We start from the raw sequence: 27,901 nt of genomic DNA, 5'->3' as shown, positions 1-27,901 counted from the left end.
TACTCTCTTCATGCTAGTTTCTGAGATAGTATCAGAGAAGTTTACAAGCACCTGCCAATTTGCATACTTCACCAAAAGCAATTAACCTCTAACCAATCTTTAGATATCCTTCATAGACAGCAATTACGACTTTGTGGCCTTAAAAGGAGGTGCCACATTTAACACAGTTTCAAGTTAGCAACAGGATAATAACTTTGCACTACATGATGCAACACTCCTGTCATCATCTGGCTTTCTATCAGCAGCACCACAGAAGATCCACCAGTACCTGAAATAACATTCTATACAAGACAAACAATTGCTAATTCAAAGCAGCAGCACCTTTGTGAAAGCGTCTGACAAACATTTTTAATTAGTCTGCAAGCACATCGCAATGCTGCAAATCACATCAAAAAGCAACATCATGTCACTCGCATGTGATGTCACGGAGATGAAATTTGGCACACGGCATCCCTGGCTCTCTCCCCTCGCTAAGATAAAACAAAAAGATGGTTGTTGGCAAACAGTTTTGTCATGAAAGTGGTTCTCCTTTAAATAGGGGTTATTTTAAATAACTTCATAAATCATGACAGCACCCTCCCCCAACCAGATGTGGGCTATTCCTGTGCCAAACAAAAGTTTCCCCCACAGAATACCTTGCAATTTGTACTGAACCGACAGCAGGAAAATATATTTTAGGCCACTAATTTTCACAAGGCTAACAAAACATTGTTACGGTCAATTTAAAAAAGGCACAACTAGCACAATTGTTAGGTCTTCACAAATCACGCAGGCAACCTTACTGATCCTATGGTCTTATGCATTACGTCACTGGTGTCCATGATATGGACTGGGACGGTTTGCTGCCTGTGGCCTTTGGCAGAGCTTCTGGGTTTGCACTCATGACCTGCCCAGCTATGAGATGTTTACTTACCTTGGATTCAGTGCTTGTTCACCAGCAAAAGAAGACAAGGATATGCTAATAGGAGGCAAGGTTAGCCCAACTTCCATACAAATAAGTAAAAATTAACAGAAAAATTGGCCACATTCATTTTTTTTTTAAACTCTTCCTGTGGGGAAGAGCCTGGCTTCCACTTGGCAATTGCCCATGGTGGGAGGATTGAAATCAGGAGCTCACTGTAGAAAATCACAGACACAACAACATTTATATAGCAACTTTAATGAATGAAAACATCCCAAGACGTTTCACTACAGCGTTATCGATCAAAATTGGACGCTGAGCCACAGAAGGAGATATCAGGACAGAAGACCAAAAGCTTGCTCAAAGAGGCAGTTTTTAAGGTGAGTCTTAAAGACACACACCCACATCACATTCATTTCCATGGTGCAGGATGTTACCGCACTTCTGCGAGCCCCTTCAAGCTGGATGCTGGCTGAGATTGTTACCCTTGACAAAAATTTAGTAAGTAACGCAGTCATAAGCACTATATAACTGTCACACACCAGAACCTACAAAGGAACTTATGTAGGGTGGGTGGAAAGAGCCACCTTACAGTAGCTTTTCTCTTACATCTGTCCAAATGTGGACATTACCAGGCAACCACTCACACTTCAAATAGATGTGTACCCCCAAGCAAGAATTATAAAATCATACCATTTCCAACACATTGATAGGACTGGGTGTTGTATTTCCCAGCTTGCAATAATGTCTTTCAAAGACCACTGGAGAAAATCCACTTAGTGAGGACCTTGTATGTAATTAAACATGAGCAATCTCTAGGTCAACACAGTGGACATTCTAGGATCAATCTTCAACACATCACTATATTTTTCAAAGTTTAACTGAAATCATCTAGTAGTTCATATTGAGCCAAATTCAGCAGCCAGCAAGACAAATACTGCAGCAAAATTTCAGATCAAGCTTTCCATTAAATACCCTCCAATGGTGACAAAGATCTTTTAAGAAAGAAAAGACTTGCATTTTAAGATGCGATAGTTTCGCAGTAATGGATGATGCATGCAATATCTTTCCAATTGATGCTCCTTTATATTGCAGAGTTACATCAAGTAGTCACGGCAGCCTTGTGGCTATGGTACTCACTAGCAATTATAGAATCATAGAATGATTACAGCACAGTAGGAGGCCATTCAGCCGGTCGAGCCCATGCCGGCTCTCTGCAAGCACACTTCAGCTAGTCCCATTCTCCCACCCTTTCCCCGGGGCCCTGAAATTTTTTTTCCTTCAGGTACTTTTCCAATTCCCTTTTGAAAGCCAAGATTGAAGCTGCCTCCACCACACTTTCAAGCAGTGTATTCCATATCATAACCACTCGCTGCATAAAAAAGTTTTTCCTCATGTTGCCTTTGGTTCTTCTGCCAATCACCTTAAATCTGTGTCCTCTGGTTCTCAACCCTTCCGCCAATGGGAAGAATTTTTCTCTATCTACTCTGTCTAGACCCCTCATGATTTTGAACACCTCTATCAAATTTCCTCTCAACCTTCTCTGCTCTAAGGAGAACAACCCCAGCTTTTCCAGTCTATCCACATAACTGAAGTCCCTCATCCCTGGAACCATTCTTGTTAATCTTTTCTGCACCCTCTCCAAGGCCTTCATATCCTTCCTAAAGTGCGGTGCCCAGAATTAGGACACAATACTCCAGTTGAGGCCGAACCAGTGTTTTATAAAGGTTCATCATAACTTCCTTGCTTTTGTACTTTATGCCTCTATTTATAAAGCCCAGGATCCCATATGCTTTTTTAACCACTTTCTCAACCTGCCCTGCCACCTTCAACAATTTGTGCACATATACTCCCAGGTCTCTGTTCATGCATCCCCTTTAGAATTGTACCATTCAGTTTATATTGCCTCTCCTTGTTCTTTCTACCAAAATGTATCACTTCACACTTTTCTATGTAAAATTTCATCTGCCACGTGTCCGCCCATTCCACCAGCCTGTCTATGTCCTCTTGAAGTCTATCGCTATCCTCCTCACTGTTCACTATATTTCCAAGTTTTGTGTCATCTGCAAATTTTGAAATTGTGCCCTGTACACCCAAGTCCAAGTCATTAATATATATCAAGAAAAGCAGTGGTCCTCGTACCGACCTGAGGAACACCACTGTATACCTTCCTCCAGTCCGAAAAACTGTGTTTCCTGTCACTTGGCCAATTTTGTATCCATGCTGCCACTGTCCTGTTTATTCCATGGGTTTCAACTTTACTGGGAAGCCTATTATGTGGCACATTATCAAATGCCTTTTGGAAGTTCATGTACACCACATCAACGGCATTGCCCTCGTCAACGCCCTCTGTTACCTCATCAAAAATCTCAATTAAGTTAGTTAAACACGATGGCCTAGAAATTCAGTATAACCACATTTGGGGCGCTACAGCCGGGCGTTCGCTAAATTTAGCGCCTGGCGTAACTTAGCGCCACCTTCGCCGATATTCAGTTGCATCGCCTCAAGAGATTGCTGCTGCGCTAAAGCAGGCGATGCACGACTATCATAAGGCGCTAAGCCGGCGTGCCGAGGCTCTAACACCGAGGGCGGGCGCAGCGCAGCGCAGGTGCGGCGAGTTTCTGAATGAAGGCAGACACGCTGGTGCCGGTCAGCTCTTAAAGGGGGAGGGTCAACTTGTTTGGCTGCCATGCCCTGCACACTGCAGCCCTGAAGCAAGGCCTGACCATTGCTGGTTCATCAGTTCTACGCCCTGGACCATGGGGAAGCCCGCTATTCCTCCAAATCCCATTGCACGCTCTTGCTGCTTCTCCAGGGTCATGGGGAAGGAGATGTACTGACGTCTCCTTCTGAAAAGGGCATTGGTCACCTGGCGGATACAGCAATGTACCACGAACTGGGAGATGTTGGCAATGTCCCCAGTAGTGGATTGGAAGGAGCCGGTGGCATAGAAGTTGAGAGCCACCGTCACCTTCACTGCCAACGACAGAGACGTCCTGCTCCTCAGCTGTGGCTGCAGATCTCTGTGAAGCAGGTGGCAGATCTCAGTGACCACCTCCCTTCTGAATCGCAGCCTCCGAACACACTGCTCCTCAGACATGTTCAGATATGAGAACTGCTGGCGGTGTACCCTGGGTGGGTAAGGCCTCCTGTGCCGATGCCTGTTGGCCCTTCTCCATCTGGCCATGACTGACACTCTCTCACGGCGTCTCTGATCCCTTTGAATGCAATGCAGAAAGCCAACGTTTCCACCCATTGCAGCCCCCATTATATGTGGTGACTCAAGGCTATGGCACTGAAAGTGAAATCCAAGTGCAAAGCTCTGGCCTGAAGCCAGAAGTACCTGTGCGAGCGCTGAGTCAAAGCAGAAAGCTCTCTCCCTTTGTCTCTCTCCAAATATCCGTCTATCACACAGAAGGATTGGCACAAAATGGCTGCCACTTATAATGCAAGAGGAGTCCCCTTTAAATAGCGCCCCCCGCAGCGACTGGGAACGTTTCCCCTCTACCAGTCGCTAGGGGCGCCAGGCGCACATTAGGCCGGCGCCACCGAATTTCCGGTTCGGGGCGCACCAAGGGCGTTGCACCATGAAATGACGTCACGATCTGCGCGCGCAGCTGAGCGGGCGCTGCGGTTTTGCGCCGGCGCTAAATCTTAACTGAAATTCACGAGAGGCACAGATCGCGCCGCGCCCGGGCGCTAGCTGCTTAGCGCCCCACTTCTCCTCTTCCTAAGGCATTAGCGGCTGGCGCTAACAACTGAATTTCTAGGCCGATTTGCCTTTAACAAATCCGTGCTAGCTTTCCTTAATGAATCCACACTTGTCCAAGTGACTGTTAACTTTGTCCCGGATTATCATTTCTTAAAGCTTCCCCACAACCGAGGTTAAATTGACTGGCCTGTAGTTGCTGGATTTATCCTTACACCATTTTTTAAAGTTTTTTAAATTTTAATTTAATTTGTTAAGGTTCCTTTAAAGTTTTATTAATTTACAGACTATTTGGTTAATCACCCAACCAGAAGAGTACACCATTTTTTGAACAAGGGTGTAACATTTGCAATTCTCCTGTCCTCTGGCACCACCCCCGTATCTAAGGAGGATTCAAAGATTATGGCCAGTACCTCTGCAATTTCCACCCTTACCTCCCTCAGCATCCTAGGATGCATCCCATCCAGTCCTGGTGACTTATCTACTTTAAGTACAGCCAACCTTTCTAGTACCTCATCTTTATCAATTTTTATCTCATCCAGTATCTTAACTATCTCCTCTTTCACTATGACTTTGGCAGCATCTTCTTCCTTGGTAAAGACAGATGCAAAGTACTCATTTAGTACCTCAGCCAGGCCCTCTGTCTCCATGCATAGGTCTCCTTTTTGGTCCCTAATCAGCCCCATCCCTCCTCTTACTACCCATTTATTATTTATATGCCTATAGAAGACTTTTGGATTCCCTTTTATGTCAACTGCCAATCTATTCTCATACTCTCGCTTTGCCCCTCTTATTTCCTTTTCACTTCCCCTCTGAACTTTCTATATTCAGCCTGGTTCTCACTTGTATTCTCAACCTGACATCTGTCATACGACCCCTTTTTCTGCTTCATCTTACCCTCTATCTCTTTCGTCATCCAGGGAGCTCTGTCTTTGGTCGCCCTACCTTTCCTCCTCGTGGGAATGTACCTCGACTATCCGAACCATCTTTAAAGGCAGCCCATTGTTCAATTACAGTTTTGCCTGCCAATCTTTGATTCCAATTTACCTGGGCCAGATCCATTCTCAACCCACTGAAATTGGCCTGCCTCCAATTAAGTATTTTTATTCTAGATTGCTCCCTGTCCTTTTCCATAGCTAATCTAAACCTTATGATACTATGATCACTGTTCCCTAAATGTTCCCCTACTGACACTTGCTCCACTTGACCCACTTCATTTCCCAGAACCAGCTTCAACAATGCCTCCTTCCTCGTTGGGCCGGAAATGTACTGATCAAGTTCTCCTGAACATATTTCAAATATTCTTCCCCCTCTCTGTCCTTTACACTCTTACTATCCCAGTCTATATTAGGATAATTGAAATCTCCCATTATCACTACTCTGTAGTTCTTGTAACTTTCTGTAATTTTCCTGCAAATTTGCTCCTCTATATCATTCCCACTAGTTGGTGGCCTATAGAATACACCTAGTAGTGTAATGGCACCTCGATTGTTTCTTAACTAACTAAATAGATTCGTTCCTTGATCCCTCCAGGACACCCGTGGTGCCATGGATTTGGCTTTGGCTGTACTCCCCAGAGTAACCATCGCCCTCACCTGTAATACCGGTTAGAGAGCGAGATGCACTCAGGGGACGCCTGCACTACCTGCCTGGTCCTCCTTGTCTGTCTGGCGGTCACGCAATCCCTCTCTGCCTGTACACTCTTACGCTGTGGGCTGACCACCTCCTGAAACTATCCACGTAGCTCTCAGCTTCATGGATGCACCGCAGTAAAACCTGGAGCTTGAGCTCCTCCAGCTGATGACACTTCTTGCACACATGGCCGTCCAGGACACTGGAAGCGTCCTGGAGTTCTCATTGGCACAAGATGTGCATTCCATGGGACTGAGGTGCCCTGCCATGCCTTTAGTTAATAGACTATTATATAACTTAACAGAAATAAACTCAAGACTTAAAAAAAAAAATCACCAGCTACTTGCCAATGTTTTTTTCTTTTTAGCTCCTCCCCTTGTGCGGACGTCACTCACCTCGCTCCCTGGCACGCGCGCTCCCTCTGGGCTCTCTGGCCTACCTTTATCTCCGGCCGCTCCTCTCGCTCTCTCCTCCTTCCCTCTCTGCTCCGAATTCCCACTCTCTCCATATTGCCAACTTTAGCACTGTTTAGAAGCACTCCATTTAGGATCACTCTGTGCAGACCACTCAGAAATTAGGGATCAAGGCCTCAAATTCCACCAGGGTAAATGTGAAATTAAACTTAATAAATCTCAATTTGTGAGCTAGTATCATGAAAGCCATTGAATTGTTGTAAAAACCCAACTGGTTCACCAATATCCTTCAGGGAGAGGACCTGCCTAGTCTAAATCAGACACTGTGGCCCCAATATTTATGGGGAGGTGGGGTGGGAGGGGTCATAGTGGTTGTAAAACCCGGAAATGCGGGTAATGCATTTGAATAGTTCACAACCTAATTTCTGACTGCCAGACATTTCCTGATGGCTAGTGATCAGCAAACCGCACAGTTCACTCGTAGGCAGTAAAATGGCACCGAGAGATACTGGCCCCCATATTAATGCAAAGTTGTTTCCGAGTGAGGGGAGGGAGATTGTGTGCGCGAAACCTGGAAGTAAAGTTAGCGGGTCGGATTCTCCGATTTTGACTTGATTAAATCATTAAATTTTTCCCTCCGGTTTTCGCATCTCCAAGCTGTGCAGCGGACGTGGTGCACACCTGCATGACATGATCTGAAGTCTGTTATTTAAAAGGGCCAATGCAGAAATGGAGTGTGGAGAAGCAAGGATGGATTCACAAAGAGCAAGGGCAGCACCCAGACTCAATGAGGCTTCCCTTGAATAATTGCTGGCAGCAGTCAGGAGGAGGAGGAGGGATATAATTTTCCCCAGCAATGGGAGGAAGAAACCTGCAGCTCCCATGAAGGAGGTGTGGTTGGAGGTGGCTGAGGAGGTGAGCAGGAGGAGCACTGTGCCTTGGTCTTGGATGCAGTGCAAGAAGCGGTTTAATGGCCTAACCAGCTCAGGAAAAGTGAATACATTTGCTGACTCACCTACATCCTGTGGTGAAACCCCTTCCCCTCGCCCCACTCTCATTCTGTCTTGCCAAGTGTACTCCATCAGATCATTCCACACACCCGCTTAATTTTCAGCATCACCCAGCATTCACATTCTATTCGCTTCTTCACCTCCCCATGTATCCATCCATCACTGCCACTCACCTCAATCCTTATACAATGTGCTGCATCTGTCTGATAGTCACCCTCACCGAATGCACTGCATCCATCGGGTGAATACTGTTGTGTATGTACCTTTAAGAGAAGAACTAATTCTATGCTGCAGTACCGGCAGTGACCACCCCTGTATATAAAGCCATAGCAGGCTTCTGTATTTCAGTCTTAAGTTACCCTCTGTTCAGCTGCAAGCACGAGCAGAGGGAGCAGCCAGACTTTGGAGAGTGGATTAAAGTGGTGGTCCCCTGACCAGGAAGAGGAGGAGAACGTTGGACCACCACCACCACCAACTCCACCATCATTACATCAACTGAGGTGCCTGGAGAGAGAGGACAGAGGAGGAGAAGGAGAAAGGAGGCCTACATCAACATCAACCAGGGGAGAGGCCTTTCTATCACTGCCTCCCCAAAGTGGCCTCCATTTCATTAAAAAATGCAAAGAAACCTACCTGGAACATTGGAACAAAATAACCGAAAGCCAAAGCAGATTAGAATGTTACCGGGCCCTAAAAAGAGAATATAAACTGGCAGACTACCTCACGACCATCAGAGACACAAAACAGAGACAGACCCTCACCAGGTACAGACTAAGCGACCACCAACTGGAAATTGAAAAAGGCAGATACAAGAAATCCTGGCAGCCTAGAGAGAATAGAATATGCGATCAATGTCTGGCCGGCGAGGTTGAAACAGAGATGCATTTCCTCCTAAAATGCGAAAAATTCAACACATCAAGAAACATATTATTCAACAAGCTAAGCCAAACAACCCCAGATTTCAAGGAATTGGATGACCTGTCAAAATTGAGATTAGTCCTAGGAGAAGGAGACAGACCATACCTTGGGGCCAAATGTGTAACAACATGTCACAACCTGAGGACTGTTTAAAATTAAGACTGTTTAAAATTAATATTGAACGTACCAAATGAAGTACAAAGACTGTTTAAAATTAATATTGTTTAAAAGTAATATTGTATGTACCCAACAAATGTCAAATCGATTGACACCTACAGAATGTTGGAAAACTGTACCTTTTTGCTATGTAAGCTTTGGCAATATGGTTCTCTGTAAACTTTCATGCCAATAAAGCATTTGAATTGGAATTGGAATTGGAGAGAGGGGAGAGAAACCAACTGCTTGAAAGGAGGGAAGAAAACTTCATCCGGAACATCTACAGGTGGGTGTTATTTGGGGCACTCTCCCAAGACTTTGTATTTTAGGTGGGGGGAGAAAAGAAGAAGCAAGGCCGGATCATCAAGGGGTGTAGTGTGTGTGTGCTCTTGTTAAAAGCTAGGCCACACACACCACTAATTAGCATCCCTTCTATTGCCTGCCCTGGGAGAGCTTGGAGCTGCCCAAGGTGAAGTCCTTAATTTAATTTAATTACATCGTTAAGACCTGTTGCAGGACTAAGCCTGGGCTTCTCCAGCTTTTCCAGGTGAAGACGTCTTCTCCCCCTGCCAGAAGACCACCATCACCAAAGACTTTTTCCATCGGAGAGTGCAACCCTGCCAACACCCACCCACCATCCTGAGTGGCAACACTGCCCTTTGCGGCCTCCCTCCTTCCCACCCCCCCACCTCTCTCTCTCTCTTTGTCTCTCTCTGCCTGTCTTTCTAAGGCACCTTAGTTTCATCTATTTTATTAATTGCCAATTGAGCAGAGGGGAGAGGGCTCCTCTCCCAATTTAAATCAATAAGGAGAGGGGTGTGTCCTCATTTTAATCAGCTCCCTCTGCTCAATAGAGGACAAAAAATATATATATACACCGAGGCCATTAACACCTTCAGGCCTGTGACTTGGGGTGAGTGTAGCCCTTAAAAAAAGCACCCCAGAATGGCGACTGCGTCTTCGCCGGTGGCGGGGCCAGCCGGGACCTATGCGAGAGTGGTAGCCACAGCCACAGCTGCTCCCGCTGTTCCTGCTGCCCCGTCACCTTTTCGATTAATAACAAAAAAGCTTGGGGTGAAGAGCTACACTCACCCCACTATGACCATCGAGGCCTGCGTCAAGGCCATGGCTGGGGTTGTCGGCCCCTCCGCCATCGTCGCGGCCTCGAAAATGTATGGGAAGGCTGTGTTCTTCCTGGGGTCGGAGCGGGCGGTGTCCCTGGCTGTCGCCAAGGGGCTCACCGTGGGCGGGACCTTCCTGCCGGTGGATCCTCTCGAGGCCACCGCGCAGAGGATCATTATTTCCAACGTCCCGCCCTATGTTCCTGGTGAGCTCCTCCTTCCCCATTTGCGACAACTTGGGGAGGTGAGGTCGGGGATCACACCCATCCCGCTCGGCTTCCGGGAGGCCAGCCTTCGCCACGTCTTCTCCTTCCGGCGCCAGCTGTTTATCCAGCTGGCGCGGGAGGAGGACACTGAAGGGGCGTTCGTCGTCCTCCACGAGGGGACCGCCTACCGCGCCTTTTGGACGTCGGACGGTGTGAGGTGCCATGCCTGCAGGGAGGTGGGGCACATCAGGAGGAACTGCCCTGCCTCCAAGGCCGCCGGATCATCTCGTGCGGCCGAGGCTGGCGCCGCCGCCGCCGCCCTTCCCCCCGGATCTGCCCGCGCGTCAAGTACGTCTGATGCGCGGTTGACGTCGGGGGCCGATGCCACCAAGGCCTCCGGCGGGGGGGAGGGAGCGTGTCCGGCCGGAAAGAAGGCACGGGGAAAAAAGAAGCACCTTAGGGCAGGTCCCCCCGTGGATGGTGAGCCCTTGCCCCTTGAGCCCCTTACACCCGCGCTCCTCGCGGAGTTGATCAGGGCAGATGTGAGCGGGAGGGGCCCCGTGCCCGAGCCTGTGGCCGCAACCGCCGCAGCGGTAATGCCAATACCTGCGGCCGGGCTCGGGCCCGAGGAACCCGACAAACCTGCTCCGCCGGAGGGAGTCGAGGAGGAGGCCTTTGCAGACATGGAGGTCTCCCTCGCTCCCTCCGTGCTAAAAAGGCGCGACCCCCTGGATGAGGAGGAGGACCGGGAGGAGGAAGGTCCCTCCGAGCAGGGGGAGTCGTCGCCCGCCGCGGGTACTGCGCCCCCCCGCCCCCCCAGCGCTGTCGTCATCACCAGCGATCGGCAGGGGTCGCCTGTCCCTCGGGAGGCTGAGGCAGATGTGTCTGTCCAGCACGTGCCTCCCGGGGATGGGGATGAGACCCTGCCCGTGGGGGGGGTTGCGGAACAACCCGCGGCAGTAATTGAAGTTGACCTTTTATCGGTGTCGTTACCCCTCGCCGGGTCGGGCAGCCTGGGGGCTGGGTCGGGCGAGCTCGAGGATAATGAGCTCGCCCAATGCGACCCGGACGTCTCCCAGGGGATGCTCGTCCTGGTAGAGCTTTTAATTCAAAACCCCCCGTCCGCTGGGTCGGAGGTTGGTGGCGGGGAGGAGGATGGCCCCCTGGCTCCGTCTCTGGTGCCGGACGTACTGGAGGAGCTGGAAATTGTTCTCTCCCCGGTTTCTCCGGTCGTTCCGGCGTCTGAGGCGGAGGGGAGCTCTGAACCGCCGCCGTCTTCTGGCCCGGCACCCCTAGAGGAGCCCAGGGAGAAATCCTCTGCCGCCGATCCTGGGGGTGGGATCCGGGCGGAGGCGGGGCTGGCTGGCGCGGCCGAGTCGTTCGCTTCGCACTGCGCGGCGGACGGGTCGGCCGCTGGTGACGACCCCCTGGAGGAGGATGGGGACTCGGTGATGGGCACGGAGGACGATTCGGACTCCAGCGCCGACGTGGCGATGGATGACCTCGTGCCCCTTGCCGAGTCTCCCCTCATTTCCGTAAGGGAACTCCGGGATTTTATGGCCACGTGCCTGGGTCAGCGCAATAAGGTCCGGCTGGCCCTCGACAGGTGGTCGGAGCTGGCGCTGCTCATCGATTCCGTCCGCGCCGCCGTTAAGATCTTGGGCGCGGACGAGGGTGTGAACCCGCTCGAGCTGCGTCGGCTCACAACGTTTCTCACTGGGCTGCTGAGGAAGTGGCGGCGGACCAACGGCTGCGTTTCCTCGCCCCGTTAGGTGTAGGTAGAGGTTGCACTATGCTTCTGACATGAAGATAACCATAGCCAGCCTCAACATCAACGGCAGTAGGGAGGCGCGCCGCAGATTCAATAACTTCTCGGTCCTTCGGGACGGGAAGTATGCGGTGTGCTTCCTGCAAGAAAACCACACCGTTCCGGGAGACGAAGCCACGTGGCTCCTGGAGTGGCAAGGAGGGGTCAGCATGAGTCACCTCTCCAACAATTCCAGCGGGGTGGCTATCTTGCTGGCCCCGCATTTTCAGCCGGAGATCTTGGGGGTCAAGGAGCACGTGCCGGGCCGCTTGCTCCATGTCACTGTTCGCCTGGGGGGCGTGCCGCTCCATCTAGTGAACGTGTACGCCCCTCAGACCAGTGCGCAGCAAGTGCGCTTCTTCGAAGAAGTGTCCGCTCTCTTGGGCTCCATCGACGTGGGCGAGTGCGTCATCCTCGGGGGGGATTTTAACTGCACCCTCGAGGCGAGGGACCGTTCGGGTCCCCCGCGAAGCCCGGCGGCGATGGAGAAGTTGAGGGACCTGGTTGGGTCCTTCGACTTGGTGGACGTCTGGCGAAATCTCCACCCCGACTCCAGCGCCTTCACTAGCGTGAGGTCTGGGGGAGGAAGGTCCAGAATCGACCGCCTCTACATTTCCCGGGCATTCGTCTCCTGCGTTCCGGCAGCTTCCATGCGGCCGGTGCCGTGCACGGACCACCACCTGGTGTGGGCGGAGCTCGCTCCGCTGCGCGCGCGGGGGGGGGGTCCGTGTACTGGCATTTTAACAACCTGCTGCTGGAGGACGCACGGTTCCGGGATTCGTTTCGTCGATTCTGGGCCGACTGGAGAAGGAAGCAGGGGGGCTTCCCCTCCTTGAGGCTATGGTGGGATGTGGGCAAGGCTCACATCCGTCTCTTCTGTCAGGAGTACGCGAAGGGGTCGACCAAGAGGCGGGAGGCCCGGGTCGGGCGGTTGGAGAAGGAGGTGCTCGACCTGGAGTCCCGTCTCGGTCAGGTCGTCGAGGACCCGGCCCTGCAGAAGGTGTACGAAGAGAAGAAGGGCGCGCTGAAGGACCTGCAGCTCGTCGGGTCCCGAGGCGCGTACGTGAGGTCGCGGATCCAGCTCCTGCGGGACCTGGACCGCGGCTCCCCCTTCTTCTACTCGCTGGAAAAAAGACGGGGGGTCCGTAAGCAGCTCTTGGGGCTGCTGGCCGACGACGGATCTCTGGTCTCGGATCCGGAGGGAATCAGCGCGGAGACCCGCGCCTATTACGGGGCTCTGTTCTCTCCGGATCCGTCCAGCGAGGATGCACGCAAAGTTTTGTGGGAGGACCTGACGAAGGTTGGCCCGGAGGGCGCCGAAAAATTGGACGCTCCGCTAAGTCTGGCGGAGCTGACCGGCGCCCTCCGCCAGCTCTCTAGGGGAAAGTCCCCGGGGCTGGACGGGCTGACCGTGGAGTTCCACAGGGCGTTCTGGGACGTCTTGGGGGGCGACTACGCGCGGGTCCTGGGGGAAAGTTTGGCGACCGGGGAGATGCCCCTCTCTTGGCGCAGGGCGGTCATTGTCCTGCTGCCTAAGAAGGGCGATCTCCGCCTCCTTAAGAACTGGCGCCCGGTCTCCCTCCTCAGCACGGATTATAAAATCTTTGCCAGGGCCATGTCTGCTCGCCTTGGCACCGTGCTGGCCCACATGATCCACCCCGACCAGTCCTACACGGTCCCGGGCCGGACCATCCACGATAACATCCATCTGGTCCGGGACCTGGTCCACCACTCCCAGAGGGCTGGTCTGTCGGTCGCCTTCCTTTCCCTGGATCAGGAGAAGGCGTTCGACAGGGTGGATCACGAGTATCTCTTCGGGACTCTGCGCGCATTCGGGTTCGGGACGCATTTCGTCGCCCGGATCCGACTTCTGTACGCCGCCGCGGAGTGTCTGATTAAAGTTAACGGGTCCTTGACGGCGCCCCTTCGCTTCGGGAGGGGGGTGCGTCAGGGATGCCCCATGTCCGGTCAGTTATATGCCATTTGCGTGGAGCCTTTCCTGCGCCTCTTGCGGAAGAGGTTGACGGGACTGGCTCTGCAAGGGCCGGGCGTGGAGGTGGTCCTCTCGGCTTACGCCGATGACGTGCTCCTCACGGTCACGGATCCCGCTGACTTGCGGAGGATGCGGGAATGCCAGCAGATTTACTCGGACGCATCCTCCGCCAAGATCAACTGGGAGAAATGTTCCGGACTCCTGGTGGGTCAGTGGCGGGTGGACTCCCTGCCGGAGGAGTTCAGGCCTTTCGCCTGGAGCACCACGCACCTCCTCTATTTGGGAGTCTACCTTAGCCCTGCCGAGGACGCTTGGCCGGCGAACTGGCAAGAGCTGGAGGCCAAAGTCACCGCTCGCCTAGGACGCTGGACAGGACTGCTCCGAGTGTTGTCCTACAGGGGTCGAGCGCTGGTCATAAACCAGCTGGTGGCCGCCATGTTGTGGTACCGGTTGGTCACTTTGATCCCTCCCCCTGCGTTTGTCGCCAAGATTCAGAAGAAGCTCATCGACTTCTTCTGGGACAAAAGGAAGCACTGGGTCTCTGCCGCGGTTCTGTGTCTCCCGCTTAGGGAGGGCGGTCAGGTGCTGGTGTGCCTTCGCACCCAGGCTGCGACTTTCCGTCTTCAGACGCTGCAGAGATACCTGTACGTCGAGAATCCTCCGAGATGGTGTGCGCTGGCGACGTTTTTCTTCCGCCAGCTGCATGGCCTCAATTACGACACGCAGCTCCTGTTTGCGAAAGTGGGCAGCAGGCGTGCCGGCCTGCGGGAGCTGCCTGTCTTCTACCAGGAACTACTATGGGTTTGGAACTACGTCGCTTCCAGGCGGAGCTCTCCCCCGTCAGGAGCGGCAGCTCTCCTTCGGGAGCCGCTGCTCAGGAATCCGCACCTCCACGAACACGGGTTCGGGCGGCTGGCGGAGGGTAGGGCTGTGGCTGGCAAGGTGACCAGAGTCGGGGACCTGCTCGATGGCGGAGGAGCGGGCTGGATGGCGCCGGAGGAGCTGGCGCGGCGCCTGTCCTGGGCCAACGTCCAGCTCGCGGTCGAAACCATCGAATCGGTAAAAGCGGCACTGGGCCCCGACTCCACTAGGTGTATCGAGGCGGCTCAAGCACGTGGGGCGATCCCGTCCGAGCTTACCCCCGTTCGGACGGAATTCCTCATCGGCGCCCGGCCCCGAAACTCCCCTCGGGAACCGGCGCCTCACAACTTGAGCCGTCTCGAGGAAATACCCTCCGTGCCTTTTCATTCCGCGCGGAGGGGTTTCCTGTACGGCTGCTCCTGCACACTCTCCACTTTGCCATCTTCGTCTACCGTCCGGACACGCCTTGGCGTGGCGTTTTGCCGACCGGCGGTAGCGGAGGTCCCCAATGGAGGGCTCTCTATGCGGGAGTCCTCCCTTGTTCCATCGGGGACTTGGCCTGGAGGGAGTTGCACGGAGCGGTCCCGTGCAATAAGGTTTTAAGTAGGTTCACGGACTCCCAGGCCGCCTGCATTTTTTGCGGCCTGGAGGAGTCCGTGTTTCACGTTTATATGGATTGTGAGAGGTTGCAGCCCCTCTTTCACTACTTGAAGGGGCTGCTCCTCGATTTTTGGTTGCACTTCAGTCCCACGCTCTTGATCTACGGTCACCCGGTGCGGAGGGGAGCGGACAGGTTGGAGGACCTCCTTGTGGGCCTGCTCCTGGGCCTGGCTAAAAGAGCCATCAATTGGTCCAGGCAGCGGGCGGTCGAGGGGGTCGTCCAGCCGGATTGCCTGCATCTCTTCCGCGGCCATGTTCGCGCCCGGGTGGCCCTGGAGATGGAGCACGCGGTGTCCGCCGGTGCGCTTGAGTATTTCCGCGACCGGTGGGCGCCGCGGGGACTGGAGTGCATCATCAACACGGAAAACCAAATTTTAATTTGATTTGTTAAGCTTTAGTTGAACTTTTGTTTATTTACAGTCGAATTGTTTTTTTTTGGGTCCAAATAAAAGAGTACCCTCTGTTCTCTCTCCCCGGTTTCTCCGGTCGTTCCGACATCTGAGGCGGAGGGGAGCTCTGAACCGCCGCCGTCTTCTGGCCCAGCACCCCTAGAGGAGCCCAGGGAGAAATCCTCTGCCGCCGATCCTGGGGGTGGGATCCGGGCGGAGGCGGGGCTGGCTGGCGCGGCCGAGCCGTTCGCTTTGCACTGCGCAGCGGACGGGTCGGCCGCTGGTGACGACCCCCTGGAGGAGGATGGGGACTCGGTGATGGGCACGGAGGACGATTCAGACTCCAGCGCCGACGAGGCGATGGATGACCTCGTGCCCTTTGCCGAGTCTCCCCTCATTCCCGTAAGGGAACTCCGGGATTTTATGGCCACATGCCTGGGTCGGTGCAATAAGGTCCGGCTGGCCCTCGATAGGTGGTCGGAGCTGGCGCTGCTCATCGTATCCGTCCGCGCCTCCATTAAGATCATGGGCTCGAGCTGCGTCGGCTCACAACCTCTCTCACTGGGCTGCTGAGGAAGTGGCGGCTGACCAGCGGCTGCGCTTCCTCCCCCCGTTAGGTGTAGGTAGGTAGGTGTAGGTAGAGGTTGCACTATGCTTCTGACATGAAGATAACCATAGCCAGCCTCAACATCAACGGCAGCAGGGAGGCGCGCCGCAGATTCAATAACTTCTCGGTCCTTCGGGACGGGAAGTATGCGGTGTGCTTCCTGCAAGAAACCCACACCGTTCCGGGAGATGAAGCCACGTGGCTCCTGGAGTGGCAAGGAGGGGTCAGCACGAGTCACCTCTCCAACAATTCCAGCGGGGTGGCTATCTTGCTGGCCCCGCATTTTCAGCCGGAGATCTTGGGGGTCAAGGAGCACGTGCCGGGCTGCTTGCTCCAGGTCACTGTTCGCCTGGGGGGCGTGCCGCTCCATCTAGTGAACGTGTACGCCCCTCAGACCGGTGCGCAGCAAGTGCGCTTCTTCGAAGAAGTGTCCGCTCTGTTGGGCTCCGTCGACGTGGGCGAGTGCGTCATCCTCGGGGGGGGATTTTAACTGCACCCTTGAGGCGAGGGACCGTTGGGGTCCCCCGCGAAGCCCGGCGGTGATGGAGAAGTTGAGGGGCCTGGTTGGATCCTTCGACTTGGTGGACGTCTGGCGAAATCTCCACCCCGACTCCAGCGCCTTCACTAGCGTGAGGTCTGGGGGAGGGAGGTCCAGAATCGACCGCCTTTACATTTCCCGGGCGTACGTCTCCTGCGTTCCGGCGGCTGGTGCCGTGCACGGACCACCACCTGGTGTGGGCGGAGCTCACTCCGCTGCGCGCGCGGGGGGGGGGGGGGGGGGTGGTCCGCATACTGCATTTTAACAACCTGCTGCTGGAGGACGTGCGGTTCCGGGATTCGTTTTGTCTGTTCTGGGCCAACTGGAGAAGGAAGCGGGGAGGCTTCCCCTCCTTGAGGCTATGGTGGGATGTGGGCAAAGCTCACATCCGTCTCTTCTGTCAGGAGTACGCGAAGGGGTCGACCAAGAGGCGGGAGGCCCGGGTCGGGCGGTTGGAGAAGGAGGTGCTCGACCTGGAGTCCCGTCTCGGTCAGGTCGTCGAGGACCCGGCCCTGCGGAAGGTGTACGAAGAGAAGAAGGGCGCGCTGAAGGACCTGAAGCTCGTCGGGTCCCGAGGCGCGTACGTGAGGTCGCGGATCCAGCTCCTGCGGGACCTGGACCGCGGCTCCCCCTTCTGCTACTCGCTGGAAAAAAGACGGGGGGTCCGTAAGCAGCTCTTGGGGCTGCTGGCCGACGACGGATCTCTGGTCTCGGATCCGGAAGGAATCAGCGCGGAGACCCGCGCCTACTACGGGGCTCTGTTCTCTCCGGATCCGTCCAGCGAGGATGCGCGCAGAATTTTGTGGGAGGACCTGCCGAAGGTCAGCCCAGAGGGCGCCGAAAAATTGGACGCTCCGCTAAGCCTGGCGGAACTGACCGGCGCCCTCCGCCAGCTCTCTAAGGGAAAGTCCCCTGGGCTGGACGGGCTGACCGTGGAGTTCCACAGGGCGTTCTGGGACGTCTTGGGGGGCGACTACGCGCGGGTCCTGGGGGAAAGTTTGGCAACCGGGGAGATGCCCCTCTCTTGGCGCAGGGCGGTCATTGTCCTGCTGCCTAAGAAGGGTGATCTCCACCTCCTTAAGAACTGGAGCCCGGTCTCCCTCCTCAGCACGGACTATAAAATCTTTGCCAGGGCCATGTCTGCTCACCTTGGCACCGTGCTGGCCCACATGATCCACCCCGACCAGTCCTACACGGTCCCGGGCCGGACCATCCACGATAACATCCATCTGGTCCGGGACCTGGTCCACCACTCCCAGAGGGCTGGTCTGTCGGTCGCCTTCCTTTCCCTGGATCAGGAGAAGGCGTTCGACAGGGTGGATCACGAGTATCTCTTCGGGACTCTGCGCGCATTCGGGTTCGGGACGCATTTCGTCGCCCGGATCCGACTTCTGTACACCGCCGCGGAGTGTCTGATTAAAGTTAACGGGTCCTTGACGGCGCCCCTTCGCTTCGGGAGGGGGGGTGCGTCAGGGATGCCCCATGTCCGGTCAGTTATATGCCGTTTGCGTGGAGCCATTCCTGCGCCTCTTGCGGAAGAGGTTGACGTGACTGGCTCTGCAAGGGCCGGGCGTGGAGGTGGTCCTCTCGGCTGCTCAATGATTTCTTCATTACAGGAACGATGGGTGTGGCCCGCTCGCTCCAGTCCACCTTGGACAGCACACCCGAATGCTCCAGACTCTCCAGCTCTGCTTCAACGGCTGGGCGGATCGTGTAAGGTACCGGTCTGGCCTTAAAAAATGTTGGGTTTGTGTTATCTTCGATTTTTATCGTTGCCGTTACTCCTTTTAGAGTCCCAAGTCCTTGTTGGAACACCTCTTTCGCGTCAGTTAGAATTTTTGACAGTCGTCCAGGTGTGACGTCATCATCCTTTTTATCAGTCACAGTTAGCGCCTGAATGGAATGCCAATCCAATTGTATTTTTCGGATCCATTCACGTCCCAATAATGGTGGTCCTCCATCTGGTAGTATATATAGATACGGCTTCTGTGTTTCCTTGCCGTTGTATTCAACTGGCACCCTTATTTTTCCTCTGGGGTTGACTTTTTGCCCCGTGTATGTCTTCAATACAATGGACGTGTCCTTCAAGGGTATGTGTGAGAATAGCTGCTCATAGTCTCGTCGATTCATGACAGTTAGGGCTGATCCTGTGTCCAATTCCATCTTTACTGGGGACCCTGCTATCATGAGGGTGACCCAAATGGTTTGGTGATCCTGCTTTGCGATCACGTTGTGTAACTTTAGACAACTTAGTCTCCTGCTCCCGGAGTCCTTATCACTCTCCTGATCTTCCAAACTACTGTCTGTCAATTTCTTTACTTTCTTGTACTTTTCCTTAGTCGTTGGTTTTCTTTCCCGACCTGCAGACTCTTGCTATGTGTCCCATTTTCCCACATTGCCTGCATACTTTGTCCTTAAACCAGCAGTCACTCTGATCATGGGTTGTTCTGCTGCAGCGATAGCACTTTTCTGCTCCATACGCCATTTCGTTAGCGCTGTTTTCTTGTGGTTTCTGTTGTATTTCCGCAGCTCCCCGTGCTGCTGCTTCGTAGGATACTGCCACGCTGAAAGCCTGTTCTAGCGTCAGGTCCTTTTCCGAAAGTAGTCGTTTCTGGGTTCCTTCACTCTGGAGCCCGCAGACGAACTTATCCCGTAAGGTGTCTGCCAGTCCTGCTCCGAACTGGCAGTGCTTTGATAACTTGCGTAGTTCCGTAAGATAGTCAGCATTGCTCTCATCTTTGTGCTGGTTTCTTTTATGGAACTTGAATCTTTCTGCTATCAGCAGCGGTGTAGGGTTTAGGTGTTCCTGTAAGATATTAACAATCTCTTCAAAACTTTTCTCCATTGGTTTAGCTGGGGTAATTAAATTCCGCAATAGACCATCAAGTTTAATACCGACGCCTTCTTTCCATCGGCCACCTCATTTGCCTTGCAGTACACTTCAATTCTTTCCACAGAAGTGGTCCAGTCTTCTACCTCGTTGTCGAAAGCAGTGATACTGCCACTTTTCGGCATCTTGGGTGATTTAAAATGGCGCCTCCCGCGCTTTTTCTTCTTCACCAATGGATTAAAATGGCGCCTCCCGTGCTTTTCCTTCTTTCCCTTGCTGCCCCGCTGCTCCTAGCGTTCTGCAGGGTAATGGCGGCGACCCGCGGCTTCGGCGCGTCTCACTTTTCCTTCCCCTCGTTTTATTTTCGCTACGCTGCCCGGTTCTTGAGCACCGACCACACCCTGTGCGCTCCACCCTCTCTCTCTTTTCCTCCCGACGACACTGCATGGCCCCTTTGCAGAGCCGCTCGAGCCCGCCGCAGTCCGGAAGGATCAGCGCACTACCTGCTACCAGCACGATTTGCTGGAACACCTTGGCTGGGGAGCCAAGCCCAGCTCTCCACAGCCTCTCCTGCAACTCTCCGAACTAATCCTTGGGCGGTTGCTCATGGTCGACACCCGTTGTTCTGACTTCGACCTCCAAGAAGCTTCTTCTCAGGGAAAGATCCGCGTGAGGTGATGCAGTACTGCAGGTGAGTTCGAACCTGTTCGTCGCCAATGTAGTGTCTGAGTATATAAATAATACACGGACTGCAGGAGAACAATAATAACAGGTATTTACTGAACAGAGGGTACTCTTTTTGTTCGTACCAAAAAAAAAACAAATTGACTGTAAACAAAAGTTCAACTAAAACTTAACAAATCATATTAAAATTTGGTTATCCGGGTTGATGATGCACTCCAGTCCCCGCGGCGCCCACCGGTCGCGGAAATACTCAAGCGCACCGGCAGACACCGCGTGCTCCATCTCCAGGGCCACCCGGGCGCGAACATGGCCGCGGAAGAGAGGCAGACAATCCGGCTGGACGACCCCCTCGACCGCCCGCTGCCTGGACCAATTGATGGCTCTTTTAGCCAGGCCCAGGAGTAGGCCCACAAGGAGGTCCTCCAACCTGTCCGCTCCCCTCCGTACCGGGTGACCATAGATCAAGAGCGTGGGACTGAAGTGCACCCAAAAACTGAGGAGCAGCCCCTTCAAGTAGTGAAAGAGCGGCTGCAACCTCTCACACTCCATATAAACGTGAAACACGGACTCCTCCAGGCCGCAAAAAATGCAGGCGGCCTGGGAGTCCGTGAACCTACTTAAAACCTTATTGCACGGGACCGCTCCGTGCAACACCCTCCAGGCCAAGTCCCCGATGGAACAAGGGAGGACTCCCGCGTAAAGAGCCCTCCATTGGGGACCTCCGCCACCACCAGTCGGCAAGACGCCACGCCAAGACGTGTCCGGACGGTAGATGAAGATGGCAAAGTGGAGAGTGTGCAGGAGCAGCCCGTACAGGAAACCCCTCCGCGCGGAATGAAAAGGCACGGAGGGTATTTCCTCGAGACGGCTCAAGTTGTGAGGCGCCGGTTCCCGAGGGGAGTTCCGGGGCCGGGCACCGATGAGGAATTCCGTCCGAACGGGGTTAAGCTCGGACGGGATCGCCCCACATGCTTGAGCCGCCTCGATACACCTAGTGGAGTCGGGGCCCAGTGCCGCTTTCACCGATTCGATGGCTTCGACCGCGAGCCGGACGTTGGCCCAGGACAGGCGCCGCGCCAGGCACAGGAATATGGGCTACGAGTCAACCGCCCCAAATGCGAGTTCTTCAGGAGACAAATCTCGTATTGTGGCCACATGATTGATGAGGAAGGGTTGCATAAGTCGCCGGACAAGATTGAAGCTGTAGTCAAGGCTCCAGCACTGGAAAATGTGTCGCAACTGAGGTCACTCCTCGGGTTGGTGAACTACTACCATAAGTTCTTGCCGAATTTATCTACAATTCTGCACCCACTGAACGCCCTACTGCAAACTGGAGTAACATGGAAATGGAGTGATGAGTGTAAGCGTGCCTTTCAGAAATGTAAATGCCTAATCACTTCAAAAGAAGTATTGGCTCACGACAATCCAACACTACCGATTCGGTTAGCATGTGATGCATCTCTCTACGGCATCGGAGCGGTGCTGTCACACGAATTCCTTGACGGTTCAGAGGCCAATAGCCTTTGCGTCGCGCTCGTTAACCTCAGCCGAGCGTAACTACGCCCAGATTGACAGGGAGGCCCTCAGCCTGGTGTGGGGGGTGAAAAAGTTCAATCACTATCTGCATGGGCAGAAGTTCACCCTACTGACTGATCATCAGCCCCTGGTCTCCATTTTTAACCCAAAGAAGGGCGTTCCGGTGATGACTGCGCAACGGCTGCAAAGATGGTCACTTTTTCTAGGGGCACATCAGTACGACAGAGTGTACAAGGGTACAAAACAGCATGGAAACGCTGATGGGCTGTCGTGCCTACCGTTGCCTACGGTAGAGGAAGCACCTGCAGTGGACCCTTTTGAGATATTCCATGCAACCATAGTCGAATGTCTGCCTGTTACAAACTCAAGTATAAAGAAGGAAACCCGAAATGCCCCGACACACTCTCGGGTCTATGATTTGACAGTGTAGGGATGGCCAGCACATGGTGACTCACTGTTGCCAGCATTCTAGCCAAGGAGAGAACAGCTGTCAGTGTGCCGGGGGACCTTGATGTCTGGATCCCGAGTGGTAATTCCACCCAAGTTGAGAGATAGAGTGCTCAATGAGCTTCATGAGGGTCATCTGGGAGGGGTAAAAATGAAGAGCCTAGCCAGGGCGTTTGTGTTGTGGCCGATAATCGATAAAGAAATCGAGGATATGACCAAGAGATGCACAGGATGCCAGAAGGTCCAAAACGCTCCACCACAGGCCCCGCTACATCCATGGGAGTGGCCCTCATCTCCATGGCAACGGGTACACATTGAGTCCATAAATGGACCAGCAAAATCAATGTTCCTAATCGCTGTGGACGCCCATTCGAAATGGCCAGAGGTCATCAAAATGTCCTCCACCACCACGGAGAAAACTATTGCAGTCCTACGGACCATCTTCGCCAGGAATAGCTTGCCAGAACAGATTTGCTCCGACAATGGGCCACAGCTTGTTTCAGAGGATTTCCGGAGGTTTCTGAGGAATAATGGGGTGAAGCATTACACATCTGCCCCATATCATCCAGCCACAAATGGATTGGCTGAGAGGTTTGTTCAGACCTTTAAAAAGGCAATAAAGGCAATGCATAATGACGACATACCATTACAACACAAGGTGGATAATTTCTTGTTTGCTTACCGGAATGCGACACATGCAGTCACCAACCAAGCTCCAGCCATAATGTTCTTCAACCGAAGGCTAAGATGTCACCTGGATTTGCTCAAACCAAACATAAGATGAGATGTTGAGGATAAGCAATTCCAGCACATAAATGAGAAGCCAACCAGGAGCTTCAAGATAGGGCAACCAGTCTTGGCCCGCGACTACTGAACAGAAAAATGGCAGCCAGGAACGATATGCACACACCAGGGACCACTAATGTACACAGTGGACGTTGGAGAGAGCATCGTGAGACGCCATGCTGACCAGATTCTAGAGTCACAGGAACAAGCCAAACCCATACCACGAGCAGGTGCACCTGGTAATCAACCCGAAGTACAGATTGCGTCTACCTCAGAAGCAGTGGTATTGGAAGCTGACGAACCAACCAATGACAATGAGCCAGAATCAACTCTGCCGCAAGAACAGGATACTCGAGAAAGGCGCTATCCAGTCAGGATCAGGAAGCCTCCTCAAAGACTGAACTTATAAATGATTATTTCAGTTGATGTATATAGTACAGGGAAAATTGTAATTAGTTATTATTTAGTTGTTAAATGAATGTTATGTACTGTTTATCTAAAAGGGGAGGAATTGTTGTGTATGTACCTTTAAGAGAAGAACTGATTCTATACGGCAGTACCCACCCCTGTATATAAAGCCATAGCAGGCTTCTGTATTTCAGTCTTAAGTTACCCTCTGTTCAGTAAATACCTGTTATTATTGTTCTCCTGCAATCCGTGTATTAATTATACTCGGACACTACAAATACCTGACCTTCACTCACTCACAGGTCTGGTGTCCATTGTAGGAGAAGAGAGTGTAAAATGCAAGGGAGAGGACTGGAGGTGGGCCGCCACAAATTGTGCAGGCCACAGATGCAGAGGAAGAGGTCATGGAGATAAGTGGCACATCTGCGTCCCTCTCAATCAGAGATGGAGAGACTAGGAACCGCAGATGGCTGGTCACAGAATTAAAAATATCTGACACACATACTGATTTTATTTCATCAATGAATGTACTATGAGAAGACTGAGTATGGTTATTGTCAAGATTGTTACTTTGCCACGACTAATTCATATCCCTGTCTTTTGTCTTCCAGGATGTTCACCTGTAAAGCAAGAGTTGCTGGAGATGCAGGAGGTCGATTCCTCAGAGGACCTCATTCCTTCTGAGGGTGCACCATCACAGCTATGCACCAGGGCAAATACTCGCACTTCAGTGGGTCCGGTTAGAGAGTTAATTGGGTTTTCACCTGGTGATTCACACCTCACAAGTACGCACGAGCGGACATTGGTGGCAGGGACAGCTGTAGAGTGTTCGCAATCCTCTCCACGCTCTGCTCAGCTGGACACAAATGCTATCGTTGAGAAGGAGAATGCTAAAGGTGCATCAGCAACTTTGCGAGGTACTGACAGACGTGCCACGCACACTCTCCACAATAGCGGAGAAGATGGATGAGACCAACTCGATCGCTAGTGCGTTGGTGGCACATGGATTTGCGAGAATGTCTGCTATGGTGAGAGCGGCCGCCTCCATGGAGCTTCACGCCCAGATTTCAAATAAGTCCAAGCAGGCCTCATCCACAGCCATGCAGACATTGAATGCCATCATATCTGCTGCTTGAAACAAGATGAAAGATACCTTATCCATGGCCTTACAATGTGTCACTGATCTTCACCAAGCTGGTCCGCAGCAGAGTGGTTGGAGTGATGTGGCGTTGGCCCAGGAGAGGGATGATGGCAAAAGGGGACATGGAAGTGGGGACTCCACTCAAAGCGCTCCCACTTCTCACCCGTTGCCCTGTCCCCCTCAGTCAGTAGCCCACACGCTGCCTCATGTTCCGATGGCTGAGTCTGCCCCTGCACAGGTGCAGGTGGAGCAGTCTTTGGCGGGGCCCTCAGGAGCTCTAAAACCCAGAGGGCGTAGGCCCAAAGCATCTCAGCAGTCAGGGCAGGGATCTGAGCAGCCTGCCTCTACCTCTGCTGAAGCCACATGGGATGCACCACGTAGAAGCGGTAGGAAGCGCAAGGGTATGCACATGGGTGTTTGACAAAACATGTTGTGAAGTTTCATTTTTTTATAATGCCACATAAAATTTACTGATTGGCCTGTGGCCAGAGTTCCTGCACATGTTGCTAAGCAACAGGGAAGCCTGGATTTGTTGCTGTGTACGGAGCTCTCGTACCTTTTAAGTATACCTCTCTGTAATCGGACTTTTTGATAAACCGGCACCATGCCGGTCCCGTTGGTGCCGGATACCAAAGAGTTTCCTGTATGCTGCTTCTGCCAGGTAAAACCACCTCTCGAATGAGTTCACAATGCCTACAAACCATTTCCTTGAACTTGCAGCCAAGACTGGGGCTATCATTGGTGGCAGCACTGTAAGGTACACACTGACTGCGAGACCAGCCCTTTAGATGTGCCGCTTGGTCATTCAAGATAGCCTCAATTTGGCCAATTCGTCGGAATGTGTAGCCATCATTTCTGAAGTACATTGACAGTCTATTACGGTGCCTTCAGCTGCGACTCAAATGGAAGTTCAGCCATGTTCATGAAGTGAATAGGAAATCAACATTTCTCATCTGCTCAATTTGCCCATTATCAGGGCTGTTGCTTTGATAACAACAGCAAGCTGAGTTGGTCCGTGTGCTGGGGTGGTCCCGAGTGCCTCAGACGGCACTATTTCTGACGCAGCTTCATTTGTTGTTTTTTGCACTTTCATTGCTAGAGCTGTCTATTCTCACTGGAGATTTTATTTAGTTATTAATATTAATACGGCAGTTCAGTGGATAAAAGCACTCCTGACAATGCACTGGGCCACATGGAGCGTGAAGGTTGTCGGTTTAATCCTTGGTATGTGTTGAATTAGTTCATTTCTGCCTGTGGTTTTGAATTGACGATAGGGTAGATTGAGTATGGTCTGTAGAAGGGACGGGCTTGATGAATGAATGGCCTTTTCTCAATGGCAGTAGTGGCACTACGTTTGGTCTCAGTGTGCTTGATCCACTTTGGGGAAAAGTCAGCTAGGGTTCCTGCTCCTGACTGCTATCCAGTGACTGCCGTTGGAAAGTGTCTGGATGTCAGGGGCGGACAGGATTGCGATTGACTGCAATCCCCCCCCATGTTTAAACAGCCTGCTGCTACTCACAGCCGAGGCTCACACCTGAAGAGTGGGCACGTGCTAGGTAACAGAGGGTGGCTGGCACCTGTGAAAGCATGCCACACTATGGATTTTGTCAATGGGGGCGCGACTGCTGGTTGTCGGGTTTCAGTCCCGCCCCCAACGACGTCCAGCCAACCTACGCTATTTTCCCTTGATTGAAATTGTTAAGCCCGCCCTGTGGGCTTAGCCGGCCAATTAAGGGAAAGCCGGTGACAACGGACATCAGCAAATGACGTTTCATCTGTCAAACATTGACAATCTCTGTTCCAAGGTGAGCCCTTGTACTGAAGGCTCACCAAACCTCTTTCCTCAGCAGAAATCAGATGGCTGCTGCATCTGAGAATGCAGCAGCCATTCTGTCATCTCAGCCGTTGCGGTGCGGTACCTCCGGATCCCCAAGGGTTGAAGCCTGCAGGAAGAAGCAAAGGTAAGTAAACTTTTTCTAACACTTTTCACTTACCTCTCCACACTTGCACCCATCACTCACCTCCACAGCGGACTCACCTCCACAGCGGACTCACCTCCACAGCGGACTTTTCGATCGGGGACCCGCCTCCCGGGAAGATGGCACGGTGGGGGGTTGGGAGCGGGTTTGGTACCCGCTCCCAGTTTCTGCCATTTTCCCAGCAGTCCCACCTCCATACCCGCCTCTCCAGGGCTGGCAAAATTCCCCCCTACAAGTCAGTTTTATCAGGAGAGGGGGAAAGAAAACTGGAGATCACAGGGAAGGGCAATAAAATAAAATAAAGCCCAGTAAAAATGTCAATGATGAAAACTAGTGACAGTGAGTTCTTTCTTAAGTTGCTTGGAGAACCTATCTTGTTTTCTGACTGTATACAGAAGCTTACATTATGACATGATACAATTCAGTGGAATTGTTCCGTATATAGTAGGTTTGGATCGTTTTTCATCTGAGGGACATGGATTTGAATCCAGACCAAACCAAGATGAAAGTTTCCTCTTCTCTTTGGCACCAAATTGGCCCTCTTGTTCAGAGGGTCACATGGACAGTTAGTATAGTGAAAGGAAATCATCACACTTGTGCATAGGTGGGCTCGTCTGAGGTTGCAGGTGAGGTACATTGTGGAGTTAGAGCAGGGAAGTATTACTCTGCATCTTACCGTGCTGCCCCTCACCTTGACCTGTTTGATGTGCTGGCTGCTAAGAAAGTAGAAAAATGTCCCATTCCCCAACATTGACATTCCTCATCAGATTACTGGAGGATAAATTCTACCAAACATTGTTAGGCTGTTGACCAGTTAGGTGAGAACTTCCACCAGTCATCAACCCAATCACTCGTACAGCACCAACTTATAATAGGAAAAAATAACAGTCGATGAAGTCTTTAAAACAATTTTGATCTGCATGAGTGCTCCATTATCATATATTCAATATTAAATACTAAAATTTCACTTAAGGCATGAATGTCTAGCCCGCATCTGTCTGCTATGGTCTATGAGATTGGCTCTAACTTGCACGTTTTTGTAAATGATTGCTGATTTCTCATGTTTAAATAATTTTATTGAACATGCAGTTTCCTTGTTTAACTTTTTGTGTTTTATATATTTCTTTTTCCTAATTTTTCTCTTCTCCTTTCCTGAAGGTCCTGATTCA

General features: G+C 52.4%; 1 protein-coding gene and 1 pseudogene across 1 annotated transcript in view; one reads left to right on the top strand and one right to left on the bottom strand.

Annotated features, from left to right (window-relative positions):
• LOC147108294 (semaphorin-6B-like) overlaps positions 1 to 27,901 on the bottom strand; it is a 789,919-nt gene that overhangs the window by 733,259 nt on the left and 28,759 nt on the right. The gene's annotated exons all lie outside the window — the stretch shown is intronic.
• Positions 24,145 to 25,174, top strand: LOC147108295 (uncharacterized; annotated as a pseudogene).

This window comes from Somniosus microcephalus, chromosome 13 (assembly GCF_052327205.1).
Source record: "Somniosus microcephalus isolate GS21.2 chromosome 13, FLI_Smic_1.0, whole genome shotgun sequence".
Classification (NCBI taxonomy): Eukaryota; Metazoa; Chordata; class Chondrichthyes; order Squaliformes; family Somniosidae; genus Somniosus; species Somniosus microcephalus.
Note: the sequence above shows the minus strand (reverse complement) of the source record. Positions and strands in the feature narration are given on the sequence as shown.